We start from the raw sequence: 15,776 nt of genomic DNA, 5'->3' as shown, positions 1-15,776 counted from the left end.
CCAGTGAGCTCCCTCTCCCCATCCTCCTCCACGATAGGTTAAGGAGATTTAGCAGTAGCATTGACATGGTGATGAGATTCGGCGAGGTTGGATATGAATCTGTTGGCGATGCCTTATTTTGCTCAGGAACTCAAAACCGGCGTGTATGCTAGTCTGCAACTGAGCTATGTGTGGATGTCTTTGCTTGGCAACACAACTGTGGTGAAATCGGCTCCAAGAATTTGATTTCTCCTCCGCCACAAGAGTGAAAATTAATTCCAGTTTCTTTTTTTTCTTCTTCCCAAATTCAGTGCGGCCACACAAACAACTAGTCTAGTCTAAATCCGGTTCCTTTCTAGCACATTGAATGAATGCCTAACACCCATGGACACAGGACACATGAATCCCTCTGTGTGCGTGAGCGACAACGATTACTCAGATTGTTAGCCGGCCAATCTTATGCAGGAAGATAAAAAACACTCCTAGCCCACGTCGTTTTACTCGCTCCTGGGGAAAAAAATAAAGCTTTGGCTGCTGCCTTCATTTTATCTGTATCCATAAAAAACACTCCTAGCCCACGTCGTTTTACTCGCTCCCGGGGAAAAAAATAAAGTGTTGTGAAGGTGCTTTGGTTCCCGACAAGGTTGGCCTAGAGATTTGTGAAGCCCATCTTGGTCGCGCGCGCATACGTCTTTGATTGATTTTTGTTACTTTTGTTTCCTACTATTGATGGATGAGTGGGTAGGTGTTACAGAGAAGCATGCCATGTCTAGAATCGAAGCGGGGAAATCTGTTTTCACTCGATCGGAAACTTGTCAGCTTATCATGTATACGGCACGGTTCTTTTATTATTTCAAAGTTTTCTCCTTATCATTCATAGGCGGTGATGAAATTATCAGTTTTCACGAGTCGTTTCGGTTTTCTCTTAAGGTTTCCTTACTAACATGTTGCAGCTAACCGTGGCTGCAGCTTCTCACGCTGCCTATAGAAACCTGGGGTTTCCGGCTGGGCATCGACATTGGCGGCGGATGCATCCCCTCAAGTCAGCCTTCCACTTGTCTCTTGTGCCCAAGTAGACCACCTGTGGTGACCTTGCTTGGCAGCGAATGAGGGGCGCTGATGTGGCATCGCCAGGGAGGACACCGCTGTCCTGTCGTCCCGTCCTGCTCAGCATCAACTATGCCGATGAGGTAGTCCCACTCTCTCTTCAACGCTTCAGGTTTCCTATGCATGGTTGCTGCAGATGGTTATCTGCTGTGTATTCTTACCAAATGCAAGAAAGATGGTAGGAGAGAGCAGGATTTCCGTAAGAAATCTTTATAGGAAAATTCTGTGTCTTGAGGCCAGTGTGGATGCTTGTTTTCTCTAATTTGCAGCAGCTGTGTAGACAACTAGTGGCCTTTGTGGTGTCACATGTGCTAATTCCTATTTTATTGTGATGTGATTGTCTTATAAATGTACCTTCATTCACGTAGTCTTGGGTAGAGGCTTAAGCCCCTTCATTCCGGTACGTGTTTTGCTCTGTTTTGTAAAATGGCGAGCCTCAGCTTCGCTTCTTACTCTTCTCTTCTCGTCGTGCTGGTTCTGCGTGAAGCTGTCTTGTCTTATTTTCTCGACTTCCCAGGCATAAATCTTTGAACCACTGTTTTTCTTGACTAAACAAAAAGAAGGAAAATGCGGGCATGTCCTTTTACTCCCTGCCAAAGAAAAAAGAAAGCTTTGGCTGATTCCTTTTATTTCATATATATCCATATTGTTACTAGTAGCACATAGCTTCAAGTGTTGTGAAGGTGCTTTGTTTCCCGAGGAAGGTAGGCCTCGAGATTTTTGAAGCCCGCCCTGGTCGCGCACATATGTCCTTGATTATTTTTGTTACTTTTATTTCCTATTGATGGATGAATGGGTCGGTGGTAGAGAGAAGCATGTCATATCTACAAGCCGGGAAATCTGTTTTCACTCGATTAGAAACTTTGTCGCCTTACCATGTATACAAATGGGTTCTTTTATTCTTTCAAAGTTTTCTGCTTATCAGTCATAGGCAGTGATGAAACTGCCATTCTTGTTTAAAGATACTTCCTCGAGTCGTTTCGGTTTTCACTAAGGTTTCCTTACTAACTTACTGCAGCTACCCGTGGCTGCGGCTTCTCGCGCTGCCTATAGAAACCTGGGCTTTCTGGCTGGGCATCGACATTGGCTGCAGATGCACCCCTGGAGCCAGCCTTCCACTTCCCTCTCACGCCGAAGTAGACTGGTGTTGACCTTGCTTGGCAGCGGATGAGGGGTGCTGCGGGTGATGCCAGAGAGGACACTGCTGTCCCATCCTCGCGTCCTGCTGAGCTTCAACTATGTCGATGAGGTAGTCGATCTCTCTTCCATCCTACAGGTTTCCTATGTGTGGTTGGTGCAGATGGTGTTATGCTCTGTGTTCTTGCCAAATGCAAGGAAGAGTCTAGGAGATAGCAGGACTTCCATAAGAAATATTTCTAGGAAAATTCTATGTCGTGAGGCCAGTGTGGATGTATGTACATGTTTGCACAATGTTCAGGTTCTGCACATGTTTTCTGTAGTTTGCAGCAGCTGTGTAGACAACTAGTGGCCTTTGTGTTGTCACCTGTGCCCCTTCATATTTTATTGTTACGTGATCGTCTTATAACTGTACCTTCATACATATAATTTTCCTTATTTGCCTTCTCAGGCATAAATTTTCCTTATTTGCCTTCTCAAGCAGAGGTTGAGTGCGAAGATTCTTACAACCAAAGCCTGTCTTTTCTTCTTTAATTGCCTTCTCAGGCATAAATTTGGATCTCCGTTATTTTAGGATAAATAAAAATAAGGAAAAAAGCTCTGGACAAGACAGTTTTATTTGTTTGTGACCAAGTGAACACCACACCTCTCCGTGTCTCTGTAATACACAATGCTGCGATTTATGTGCTTCATACTTACAGAGTTAGAGTGTATCATTGGAAGCACCAATATTAATTTATTTTAATCTGCATACTTTTTAATCAGATATATGAAACATATCCTAATGTTCTGGTCTAGGGTAAAAGTAAATGTATAACCTTGCTCCAAGCTGGAGTAAACTATTTTTGTATGATCCAAATACAAATATCATCACTACTTCGTACAATATACTAGTACATTGGCATAACGCATACATTATCCTTCATCTTTCTTGTAAACAAAGTTAATATTCTGGTAAAGGATTTTTTAATATTTTTTCAAGGAGAACGATAAATGGATAGCTCGGTTGTGCCCACTTACTTTTTGTATTATTAGTTAAACAAAAGATCCCTTAATTCCTGTAGTTCCTTCATTTGGGTATATGTTTTGCTCTATTTTGTACAAGGGTGAGCTTCTCCTTGGGTTCGTGTTGGATTCTTTGGGAAGATTTTCCTTGCTTCAATTTGAAGATTTTTACTACCGAATTCTGTCTTTTCTTCTTTTGCCTTCCCACGCATAGATCTTTGAATCTCTGTTTTTATAGAACAAATAGAAATATGGAAAAAATGCTCTAGACTAGGCAGTCTTATTAGTTTGTGGCAAAGCGAGCACCACACCTGTTGTATGTGCTTTCGTTATACTTAATGATGCATTTTATTTGCTTCATATTTGCATTATATTATTGGAAGCAACAGTATTAATTTATACTAATTTGCACACTTTTTTAATATGATTTGTACGAGATATCCTAAAATTTTGGTCAAGGGTAAGAAAAAAATGTATAACCTTGTTTCAAGCTAGAGTAAGTATTCACATATTTCATTATTATGATCAAAATACAAATATATCACCCTTAGTTGCTAAAGTATACTGCATTTGCGTAGTGCATACATTATCCTCCATCTTTCATTTAAACAAAGTAAATATATGATCGATGACTCTTGTTTGTTATTATGAAGTTAATCTTGTTTTCTGTTTTGCACTAATCTTCTTCTCTTTTACCCCTTGCATTTGCAGAGAGCTCCTTTTGTACTCTCATAATGGAACCCCATGATCGAGAGTCTGATTAGTTGCCAACCCCACCTCTACCTCCTAGCATGGTGCACATCAAAGTTGTAGATGGTGCTAAGGAATCACCACCAAGCAAAAAAGCATATGAGGCTCCCAATAGCCATGAGTTGATTGGGAAAGAAAGGCCAGCCCATCCAACTCCTCGCCAATCACTTCAAAGTCTCCATGAAAAGTTCAGATGAATTTTTCCACTACTACTATGTAAGTATGCTATCCTTTGTTCACCGACTAGTATTTCAAGGGACAAGTTTGTGACCTTAATTGTGTATATCCTCATTCTGATCTAGCAGTTGATTTATACTTTGCTGGGTAGGTTATTCTGAAATATGAGAATGCCAAACCGGTTGAAGGGGAGGGGATAGGAAGGAAGGAAGGCGCTAAATTAACTTCAGAATATGTACCCACGTTGAGCTTTCAAACATGGACTCCTTATGGTGGTGAAAAGAGCTTCTACACTGTTGGGACTCTCCTCAAGTAACCAATGAATTCACTATTATCTTGGAAGAAAAGTTAGTTCTGCTCCTTTACCTGCTGCTATGCTATCTGTACCTAAATATTTAATACCAATGCCTGGTGTTCTGCATAAACACAATTCCTACTTGGTTGTAGCAGTGCTGCCAATAGGAGTCTCGCAGTCTTTCAAAGTGGATTTGTGCTTTTCGATGAAAATCTCAGTGGCTGCCATTGCGTAGGCCATTAGAGGTCAAGAATCAGGAAAATCAGGAAACTCCATGAAGTGCTCCAAGTTATTGATATCATACTGAGGCAACATTCTGCAAAACAGTATGTATCTTTGTGAATATCTTACTGAACTTCAAAAGCACTCCCCTGTGCTTTGGCTTCTATATGACTTGCATGTCACAAGTGTGGTTGATTCTCCTGACTATTCACAGGGGCATCCTTTTGGTTCGTTAGTCATCTTTCCACAACAATCTTGCTAGCTTAGTTGTCATGGGTGGTGGTGTTATGGGGGTGCCGAGGATTTCACTCAAGTTTCCGTGGTACACAGAGTGGCATCTCACTCTATCGTATGATATGACTCCATCGTTCAGTTTTGCAATGACTAACATCCATTCTTACATGCTCATGTTCTTAACTTATTTTAACCTGCAGATGTCTCAACTACAATGATTGCTAAACCTGGTCCTATTGCCGATTTTCTTCTTGCTAACCAGAAAGTTGATCGCCCTGACAGAGTTGACTGGCAAAAGGTAAGTTGCATTTGTTCTTCATAATATTGCGTGAAAAGTTACCCAAACATATATTTTCTTGATAATTCTGATTTGGATTATTGCGTAACAGGTCGTGTGATCGCAAGAATTTGCTTTATTCTGGTCTTGATTTGCTCAATGCTTTTGTGTTCTGAATTGAAGGTTGTTCTACTTTTACATAAAGAAACACAGGGATTTATTGGCTGGCCTACTTTTACATAGAGGGACCTTTGTTTGAAGAATGTGAGGCATTTCATTCTTGCTGAGTGTGAAAAGATGCTAGTCAATTGGTAATTTGTTAACCTCGTTTCTTCTATGTATAGAGTTTTTTGGACATATCCTTTTCGAGTTATCAGTTGTGTGTGATATGTTCAAGAACCTGTTATATGTATTGTGTTATGCTGCGTACCCTAAGGTGTTCATCCACGATGCACACCTCGGTTTTCTGATTGTATTGCTGTGCACCCCACCATAATCCTTTTAGACCATAAGCAGTACTTTTTCCATGTTAAGTGTCTGGTATAACAACCCTACTTGATATACTTGTTGGAACACTATGTTAAATGTTGTGAAATTTTCCATACTAGTTATGGTAATTCCTTCCTGTACAATTAACCTTGATAAGTATCTAAAAATATGTGACTAGGTGAGCTTGAAAAACTGCCACCATTTTCTGAATATTTGAATCTTCTTTTCGTAACACATTATGTTAACTCTGTAGGAACATGTGGGCAATCTTGTGATACACAATCTTTTTATTGATTACTTACTGCCAACTGGATATCCTTATGATGCACATATTTCCTTGTAGGATCTCCCTAGTTTGACTAGAAGTTTCAGTAAAGGAAGTCAAATATAATGAATGTGAGGGAGATCCGCTCTGGGATACATCGTCAGGGTTGGATCGGAGGTAACCACCATTGCCGGGTTGATTTGAAAGGGTTGTATGTTAATTCTGATTTTGATAGCTGTTGCAGGGATGATTCTATTAGTTCAACATGAATTAGTTGATGTTGTCTGTCTGTTTAAATGTGTGCTTATTATCGAATCGGCTGTGTTTAGGCAAGTCATTTGTTCTGTGGGTCCACCAAGACTCCGCTGTCCTAGTTTTGTAATCAAAGCTTTGGATGTAACAAATATCTGGGATATATTTTTGTTTGTGCATAGGATGCCAAACTGTTCTCCTTGATCTGTTCTAATACTTCTAGATGCTAAGAGCGCATAATATGCTGCTCTGGTGATACTAATTTGGAATAATGTTCAACTAATGTCTATTTTACTCATGCCAAGATGAGTGAGTAACTTTTTGCTCCATTGTGCAAACAATTTTTTTTCTATCGAATTTGACATGGAGAGTACCTTATCTTTAAATGGTGATTTGTTTGCTTATCTCAGGCCATGAAAACTGATCTCATTTTTTGCTTGTTTACAGCAAATAGCCTTGGACAAGAAGACCATGCTAACACTTTTATCCTCATGGAGCATGATGATCAAGGAGATAATTTCATCCATGGTACTAAATTTGACTCAGCTGATCTTATGACAATGATAATGATAGCCACTCTCCTTGATATTCAGAGCTGATCATGCTTAATTGCTCATTTCTCATTTGTAATTCTTTATACTTCAGTTTGCTTGAGAAATTATTGTAAGGGCCAAATATCAAAAGTTATATTTAGTTCAAGGTAACCTATTGAGGGGATCATTGTACTTTATCGCTTGTCATTAACGAAATGCACTAAACCAAGTACCTTTCATCACTAAGCTTTTATGCCATCTTGTAGTTGTTTCCTAGCTAAAATGACATGTATATTTTCCGGGAGTTATTTGATCGACTGGTGTGAATCATGTTTGTTTCTTGTTTACGTAAGCTCTATGTGATTTATTTGTCTATTTAACCATGCTATTTTCTATGTGCTCGAATACCCAGTGTAAACAATTGTTCCTCGGGTTATGTACGTGATAGTTTGTTAGTGTGGCCTATTTCTTATGACTGGATGCATATGTGACTCCTCCACTGTTTTTTGCATTCTACTTTACAAGAATAGTGAGTTAGCCTGCAGGAGGCTCCTTATTCTTAAAATCTTGATTAGAACTATCATCTCAAGGTTGTAACTAGAGCTATACTATTGTCAACTCATTTTCTTGCTTGGAACCCAATTCTACTTGTAACATTGATCTAATTTGCAACTCCACAACATTTCCTTTACTGATTTTGATGTTTTTTAATTGCAGGTTTTAGAAGCCTGGGAGCATAGGACATTGTTGTCCCCATTGATAGATTCTTCCCATTCTCTTGTAGTTCCATTTCGACTACTTCCTGCTTTGTCTTCGCCCTCACTTCACTGTTTTGGTGAGTATTTGTTTCTCCCCTTGTATCCTCTACGTGATTTATGATTGCTCCATACAACAAAGAAATGACCAGTTGTCGAGTGGTGTACTCGCCTCGATGTTGGGACTCGTCAAATTTGCTTCTATGCTAGTTAAGTTGTTTTTCTTGTTACATGAGATCCTGCATTTGCATAAGTCTGATAGGTTTAGCTATCTTGATTTTTCGTATAGCTGAAAGTGCAGTTTCGAGCCCCTGAATCTGTACCATAAGTTTTCACCTGCTTACACATTTATGTGCAATCTGAACATAATTGAGAGCTCTTTTATGCGCCTCCCGTCTACCTGGGCTCCCGGCGCTCCTCCGTCTCCCTGCCTCGATCAATGCACCGCAGCAGCGGCCGGCGCCGGAGGGCAGGGCCTCCTCCACGCGGTACGCGTCCCACCACCGTGGAGCTCGAAGCAGGGAGGCAAGGAGTAAATGGTCGTCGCTTTCCCGGCCGCAGGCGACCTACCTCCCGAGCCGTGGCCGCCGACTCCGTCCCCGGCCTGTCGCTGCCGGAGACCACTCCGTTCCCGCTGCCGTCGGCCACCTCCCCAACCTGCAGCTGCTGGGTGAGGCCTCTCGCCTCTTCTCCTTGTCAATTTCGTTTCTTTCTTTCTATCTATTGTGTTGATGAACTCCACCGGACACCGCTAATCTGCGATGCAACACCATGTGCTGTGCAATGGCCGTGGTGTTTCTTTTCTGCTGCCTGGTGAATGTCAAGTGTCAATGGTTTTCGTTGTGATACGGGCTTGCTTTTGATTGCTGTAGAGAAAACGGAAATGGTTTGCACAAAATGCAATTCAGTTCTTATGCAGTGCCTACTTTCAATTTTGGATGCAATTACAGGTCCCTTTCTTACGGACACTAGTAATCTTGCACGCGCAATGCGCGTCTGGACTGATATGAACTCAACAAAAATAGTGCAAATATATCATTCTAGTAGACTAAAGGAAGAATCAATAGATCTGTCAAGCACATGCCTTTTAATTGGTCAGTGGTCACTGGTAGCTATATCACCGCCACAAAATTTCTCCCAACATATTATGTCAACAAATAGATAAACTTTATTTTGTGAGCATTGTGCTTCGATTGATGTAAGATAATACATTGCACAATACAGTTTGCGCTACAGGTCTATACCATAACATGTACTCGTCCACTAAAGTACAATTGCAGTGCCTTCTTTCTGAGGATTCTACCAAGCTTTACTGTGAGCCCAACAAAAGCAAATTTGCTAAGAGTTAGTTGCATCCAAGGTTTCTAGTTAGCAAAACAAATATTGAAGGCTTCATCAGAATTTAAATGTTTTCCCAATTCTTCTGGACGTCAGTAAATTATGGATCCATAATCTGTAACTGGTTTCCTTTTGCTTCGTGTTCGATCATGGACAATTTTGTATGTGTCCAGTATTATTGCAAATGAGATGTGATAATAAAAAGTTAGTCAATACAAACCATGTATATAAAGATAGTTTACTGGAAGATAAACATGAGTAAGCACCAAAACGTGATGGCGTACCTAAATGCTTTCTACAGATTTTGGACATGCGTACACTGAGGCAAAGATATCCATTCTCCACTATGCCACCTATCCTTTGACATATATTGTAAGAAATGAGAACTCGACATAAGTTAGTGAAACATACCCAGGTTGACGATGGTGTGCGTTCTCCCATTGGAATAGTGTCCTCTCATTATTGAAACCCAGCGTTGGACAAAATTTATTGTGGTGTCCGAATGTTTTCACAATTTCACCCACCTTGGTGTCTCGCATGTTTCACATCCTTGTGATCGTCGAAAACCAATTTGAGAGATTATTTTCTCGATGGACATCAAGAGAGAACCATGAGATCTGTCGGCTTCTTAGATGCGATCGGCGAGTGGTGCCTCGCGCGGAGCTTGGCCTTCTTCGGGTCGTTTTCGCCTTGTCGGTTGGCAGTGGCTGCGAGCCTCTCCACAAGTAAAAACCTTGCCTCTATAGGGATGACCGCAGTCTGGCCATCGAGCAGCACAAGGATCTCCTCGGACCGGGCGACATTCGGAGAACCGTGCGGGGCTGGCAGTGCGCGGTGGGACGCCTGGGGCGGCACGGCCGGTTAAAAATGTGGTCAGGAATCGGGAGGCGGCGGCGTGGTCCTGATCTCGATGATGGGCGGTTATTCTATTTTTCGAGTGGATGCTGCAGTTTTTGGACAATCAGTGCGGGCGGGGGATTGGTGGCAAATGGCGTGGGCTTGGGGTGTGGAAATTAGTACTATATCATTAGGCTAATCCTAATTGTTAGATTTAGGTGATTAAGGGTGATGATTACGAGGGTACGACTTAAACTGATGCATCATTGGAGAACTCTGAAGCGTTACATGCGGGAAATCGTGTGATAGATGTTATATGGATCCAACCTCTCTCGTGCTTTTTATATTAGTGTAGATGTCCGGAAAATAGCTTTGGAGCTTATACCCTCACGGGAAGAAAAAGTTAGTGCATTGTATGGATGTCGATATGCTATATCTATGTTGTGATAGTGTTTTTAGGGCTTGGTACTAACGCTTGCATGGTCTGATTATTAAGTGGACCAGTCCACCAATTTGCTGGAGAAAACATATCTCTTTTGTCGTTTTAGTTGCTCATATGTTAGCTTCAGTTGGTGCAGAATTTGATGGGGGGATAATTAGGTAGCAATTGGCTAGGTTTTTATCTCAAAAAAAAATTGGCTAGGTTTTCAGATTGTTTGTGTGGCTCCAATTACTATATCCGCGCAAATTTTTCTCTGGCGAATGACAGAATTACTATTTTTCTTTGGCGAATGACAGATTTACAATCACATAGCAGTGCTGCTGGCTTGCTATTCATTTTGCTATTCTAATGCTGCAGATATCAAGTTAGAGAGCGAGTAATGATGCTCAGAAGACAGAGTCTCCCCATCAGCATCTGATGGCAGGACCTCCAGCTCTAGACCCTCGATGGGCTGAGGCCGCTAGCTAGCACGTGAGGGCACTCAATACCCAGTTTCTAAGGTTTGGAACTTCTCTGTCTGCTATAGCTTGTCTCGTGTCACATCAATTTGAATTTTGGTGTTCTTCTATACTTAGTTAATGCCATATTTTTAAAGATCCTTCTGTGGATACGATTTTTTAAAGTTGCTTTATCAGCACTTATGTCCTGTCCTCTCATTGGTACAACTACAGTTGCAAAATCATCCAGATGAACTTTTGGAGGACAACATTAAAGATTAATTATCCCATGCTTCACAAATCATGCTAAGATCCACGAGCTTGTAAGGTACTTTCCATTTTTTGACAGTGCATAACTAGCGATCTGATACTTTCTTGTCACCGTTGATAAAATGTATCACCATCACAATCAGCTTTGTTTTGTGCATGATGTATATGTGTAGAGGATTCGTGGGTGTTGCGATTCCAGTATGCAAAATATAAAGAGTAAAATACACGAGGAGTACTCGAAGTTGTTGGTGGGGTTCAACTAAGTCACCGTACTCCAAGAATACTTATTTACGATCACTAAAGACGATCAATGCGCGCAGAGACGGTCACTACTGCAAGGAGCTGATGGTATTTGCTGATGTGGCACGGATAGGACCCACATGTCAATGGTTCCACCAGTGAATTTTTTTCATAAAACCACCTGACCTCCGACGTGCGTCCACTCAGGGATGGTGGGTGCCACCGCCTCTATCTCAAGGCCATCAACTGGTCAAAAGTGTCAACCACGGGGCTCCCGTCTCCGCCGCCGGTCGGGCTCGCTGGTGCCAGTCCATCCGCGCCGCCGGTTAGGCTCGCCGCGCCGCCCCCAAATCCTAGCCTCTCAGCTTGCCCCGTACCGGGCGCTCGGCACCACACGCACGCAACTGGCCACCGCATCCACCCTCTGCCTCCCGGCAAAGCACGAGGCCACGCGACGATGGCGCCTAGGAGCTGCCCGGGAGGTCTCTCCGCCGACGAGGACGAGTCCAGGGGTCACGCCGCGTCCGGTGGATGCGGTCCTGGTCGCCAGGGATGCTGGGGCGCGTCACTTCGTCATCGCCTCATCGGTCGAATGGCCATGGCGGGCGCATCGGGTGGATGTCGCCGCCGTCGCTCGCAGCGCATAGGAGCGGTCCGAGGACGGAACCAACACCGGGGATCTGCGCCGCGTCCGGGGCTAGGGTCTAGGACGCCGGGGAGCTGGGTTGTGCCTTGTCCCGGCGGACAAATCGCGCAGTCACGACGCCATGGGCGGCCCCGGCGGAGCTGCCTATCGCAGTATCGTGTCAACTGCAGCCGCACCGACCTGCACGCGCTCCACGCGCTCCACGCCTCCGCGGTCGCTCACCACGCCGGAATGTGGTCGAGCATACGTGTGCAGCCTCACCTCCACCGGTCCGCCCGCGCTTGCTTGCTAGCAGCTTATGCCTCCACATCCATCCGGCTGTTTGCTTGGCTAGCTAGATTGGCCCGTGTGTGCATAGTATGTGAGCTTCCGCCTAGCCCGACCGCTGCGCTTTGCCGGCCTTCGGTAGTTCACCACCGCCGCCCGATCCGCTGCTTCAGATTGTCCCGGTCCTTGCGCTTGGTGAGGAGCTCGCAGCGTCGGCTTGAGCTCCGACGCGATCAACCGGTAGCCGTCGTTCTCCCGACCAGGACAGAATCCGTGCGCCCTGTTCGCCACGGCCGTGTACGTCCGCATGCCGTGCCCGCGGTCGCTGTTCGCGTCGCCATTTTGTCACCGCCCGCGCACAGTGTCGAGCGAGGAGATGGCTCCACGCGCTCTTCCGCGCCGAAGCCGACGTTGGTCGTATAGTTGGAGGCGAGGGCGGTGAGCTTCATCGACGGCGTCGCGTTGTGAGAGCTGCTGGCCACCTCCTGCACGTGACCGCGCCGCCCCTTCCTCGTGACACGCCCTGCCGCACGGAACCAGCACGCCACCGTGCGGCCCAGCCCCAGCGCGACCTCCTGCTCCTCCCGCCTTCTTCAAATACGGCGGATGGAGATAGCGTCTAGGTGGCGGCCAGGGAGTAGGAGTGGAAGGGAGAGCAAGAAGGAGAAAGCCACGACAGCGGAATTACAGTTTTGCGGAAAAAATCTTCTACGTTTGCCTTTGTCATAGTGTATGCCAGCAGACATGTGGGTTCCACACTTGTCATGTCAGCAAATACCACCAGCTCCTAGCACCAGTGACCGTCTTTGCGCACTCTCATCGTCTTTAGTGATCGTAAACACGTATTCTTTGAGTACGATGATGTAAATGAATCCCACCAACAAGTTCAATTACTAGCCATGCATTTTACTCAAATATAAATTACTCCCTGAGCAGTTATCCTCTGGGTCCATATATATATGCGCTTTCTCCCTTGTCTGTAGATATCGTGCTTGCCATAACCATAACTTCTCCTGTGATGTTTGACTTATGTTGTTGCCTTGTACCTTTGAATCGTAATTGATAAATGAAACCTATTTTTTCTTGCAAGACTAGGTGGACCTACGAAAAAGATCAGGCCTGCTCTTTGAGTGTTGGTGAAATTAATTAGTTGTATAGAAAAATCTGTTTAGTGCTTGTTAATGTTCAAAGCAGCATCAATATTTACTCGGTTGGCAATCACAGGTTCAAACGAGATAAGGATGAGATAGTTTCATGGGAAATTGATGCATCTGACTCTTGACTCTGACGTGAATGCCACAAGTAATGATGAAAGGTTTGTTTACTTCTTGCTCAGTAATTGATAAACCATACTTGTCCAAAATGTTGATGAGACTCTGCTTGCTGTTGCATGGACGGGATGAACTATTACATCGTCTAGCTGCACTAATAAATTGTGTCGTGGTTTGGGGCTTAATCTGTTCTGTATGTGCTATCTACCAACAACTTTGGTATTGGGTAACATATTAATACACTGGCAAGCATGCTTAGTTAGTTCTAGTCGAGACATGTTTACACCAAATTGTAAAACGGCCAAAAGAATGGTGCACTAACTGTCTTGAAATTTAGTTGAGGGTCTTGAATTATTTTTGTACATGTGTTGTGTATATGGGCGCTTTTTAGTTGAACCGATTATCTCAGTTTATTCCAGTTCTTACTCATCAAATTGCAACTTCCATGCAACAATGACGATGATGACACTGAGGCTCTAATCGCAGATCTCAAAAGGATAAAATAGCAAGAGCTGAGGATATGCTTAATAATGTTCTTTTTATGTTTCCTTTACTGGTTGTATGATGATGTTGTATTCAAGAACCAAGATTGTGGAGAGACCAAGACTCCAAAAAGGTTCATCAACAACACCATTAAGAGTGATTTCCACCGCAAGTTTCTGCATAGGTACATGAAACGATGTGGTTTTATGCTTTATGTTATCTGGACGTGTATGTCATGATCTCTTGGAAAGAGCTTGCGATGTTCCAGTATTCTGAAGATCAATATGTATGACAAACTCCTTGTCTGGATGGTGATATTTTTACCTGATCGAACAAATCCACTGCTTGTGTATAACTGATATGATGTGTCATAATTTTTGTCTTTATTGGTATCTACTACTCCCTCCATTTCAGTTTACTAGTCGTGCACATGTACCTAGATCGTCAATTTGTTCTATACAATATAAATTATATAACTCGAAAAATTACCATTAGAAAGTATAAAAACTATAGTTTATAATGGTATATTTTTGTAATATATATCTTATGTTAAGTTGGTCAAATTGGCGACCTAGAGATACACGTAGAACTAGTAAACTGAAACGGAGGTAGTATTTGAAGTCTTTGACATGTTCCCTAGCCACATTTACCTTGAAAGTAAGTATGTTTATGTGGTTGTGCAGCAGTTGTCTTTGGTAATGCTTTGTGTTTCAGCTGAATTCGTTGAGTGCTTGAAACAAGCATTTAACTTCTTAATTGGTCTTCTCTTGGAAGAATGTTTTTAAATGAACTCCATAGTTCCTTCTATGTTTATAGTTCTTGCTTTTGATTGCTTTCAGATTAGGCTAGAAGTATAGGTAATGAGAGTTTAGCCTAGTAAATTGGCAGGTTATACCCTCCAGTCTATATTTCTCTTGTCATCGGAGTCGTTGTGCTGCTTGGAGATTTATATCTTCCTAGTTACACGGTTGTCTGGCCACTTCTCCACGGGCTGTTTGGGCATTTTGTCAATTGATGTTCAGATATTGTTGCTTGTTATCAGATGAAGTAGCTTGCTTTCCTCCACTGTTTATTTATTCTTTTCTTTTCTACGTTGAAACTAATATCTATTTGCTTGTTGGAATGCTGGCCCATCTCATGGGCAAAACGATTTTTAGTGAGCCATTAGTCTAAGTTGTTTTCTTGGTTTGTGGTTCTTTCTGGTGTCTGATTTTTTACTATTGTAGAAGTAGCAATAGTTTAGCCGAGGAATGTAGCAAGTTACCCTTTACCTCCGTTTCTCTTGGAAGAGTTGGTGTGCTGCTCGGAGACTAATATCAGTTTTCTCCACTGTTAGCTGGCCACTTATTTGGAGGGCTGCTGTGGAGGGGATAGGGCGAATTCCTTTTCTCTATCTATTTAATTGGTTAGTGTGCATAGTTTCTTGTAGCTGTGGCAATGTAGCTCCTTGCTTGCCATCTATCTTGTAGCTAAAATTGACTTAGCCGTACATGAATTTGCTGCATGATCCTCTCATGGTTAATGTAGTATAGCATTGATCCTATCCGTTTGTCTCGTCGATGACTTGTCTATGCTGCAGCTTAAGATGGTATGATGAAATGGTGATTATGTCCCCTTCATTTAGCTCACACAACTGGCACACATTCTAAGTCGAAATTTATCTCCTTTGTGTTTGATATGCTTCCAGAACAACTAGGAAGTTGAATCAGCAGTTGATGGTTGTGGAGAAGAGGATGAAACCTTGTGGCGAGAGAAGGGCGTATCCAAGGACAAATTGTTGGAAAACGGGAAAAAGAAGATTGAGAAGCTGCTCGATTCGAATTTTCTGTATATGTCAAAGTCTTACGTGCTTGTTACACAAGACATGACCGAAGCAAAATACTAGAAGTGCGACAAGGAAGTCAAGGAACCTGCACCACTTGTCTGGGATGGTGATCTCATCTCCTGACTTTATTCGTTTCATTGGTGAGTAGTAGTGGCGTAAAGCTTCTATGAAATATAGGCAATTCCACATTTCATAAATTAAATGGCTATATATTGGTATTGTCCTATCACATAATCAACTAGT

General features: G+C 43.0%; 1 long non-coding RNA gene across 1 annotated transcript; it reads left to right on the top strand.

Moving 5' to 3' along the window:
* The first annotated feature begins 5,105 nt into the window (after positions 1-5,105).
* Positions 5,106-6,090, top strand: LOC124651819. Its single transcript, XR_006987509.1, has 3 exons — positions 5,106-5,204; positions 5,296-5,366; positions 6,016-6,090. It is a non-coding gene; the product is annotated as an uncharacterized LOC124651819 (long non-coding RNA).
* Positions 6,091-15,776: the final 9,686 nt, after the last annotated feature.

Source organism: Lolium rigidum, chromosome 5, assembly GCF_022539505.1.
Source record: "Lolium rigidum isolate FL_2022 chromosome 5, APGP_CSIRO_Lrig_0.1, whole genome shotgun sequence".
In the NCBI taxonomy this organism is placed as follows: Eukaryota; Viridiplantae; Streptophyta; class Magnoliopsida; order Poales; family Poaceae; genus Lolium; species Lolium rigidum.
This window is presented reverse-complemented; position numbering and strand designations above follow the sequence as displayed.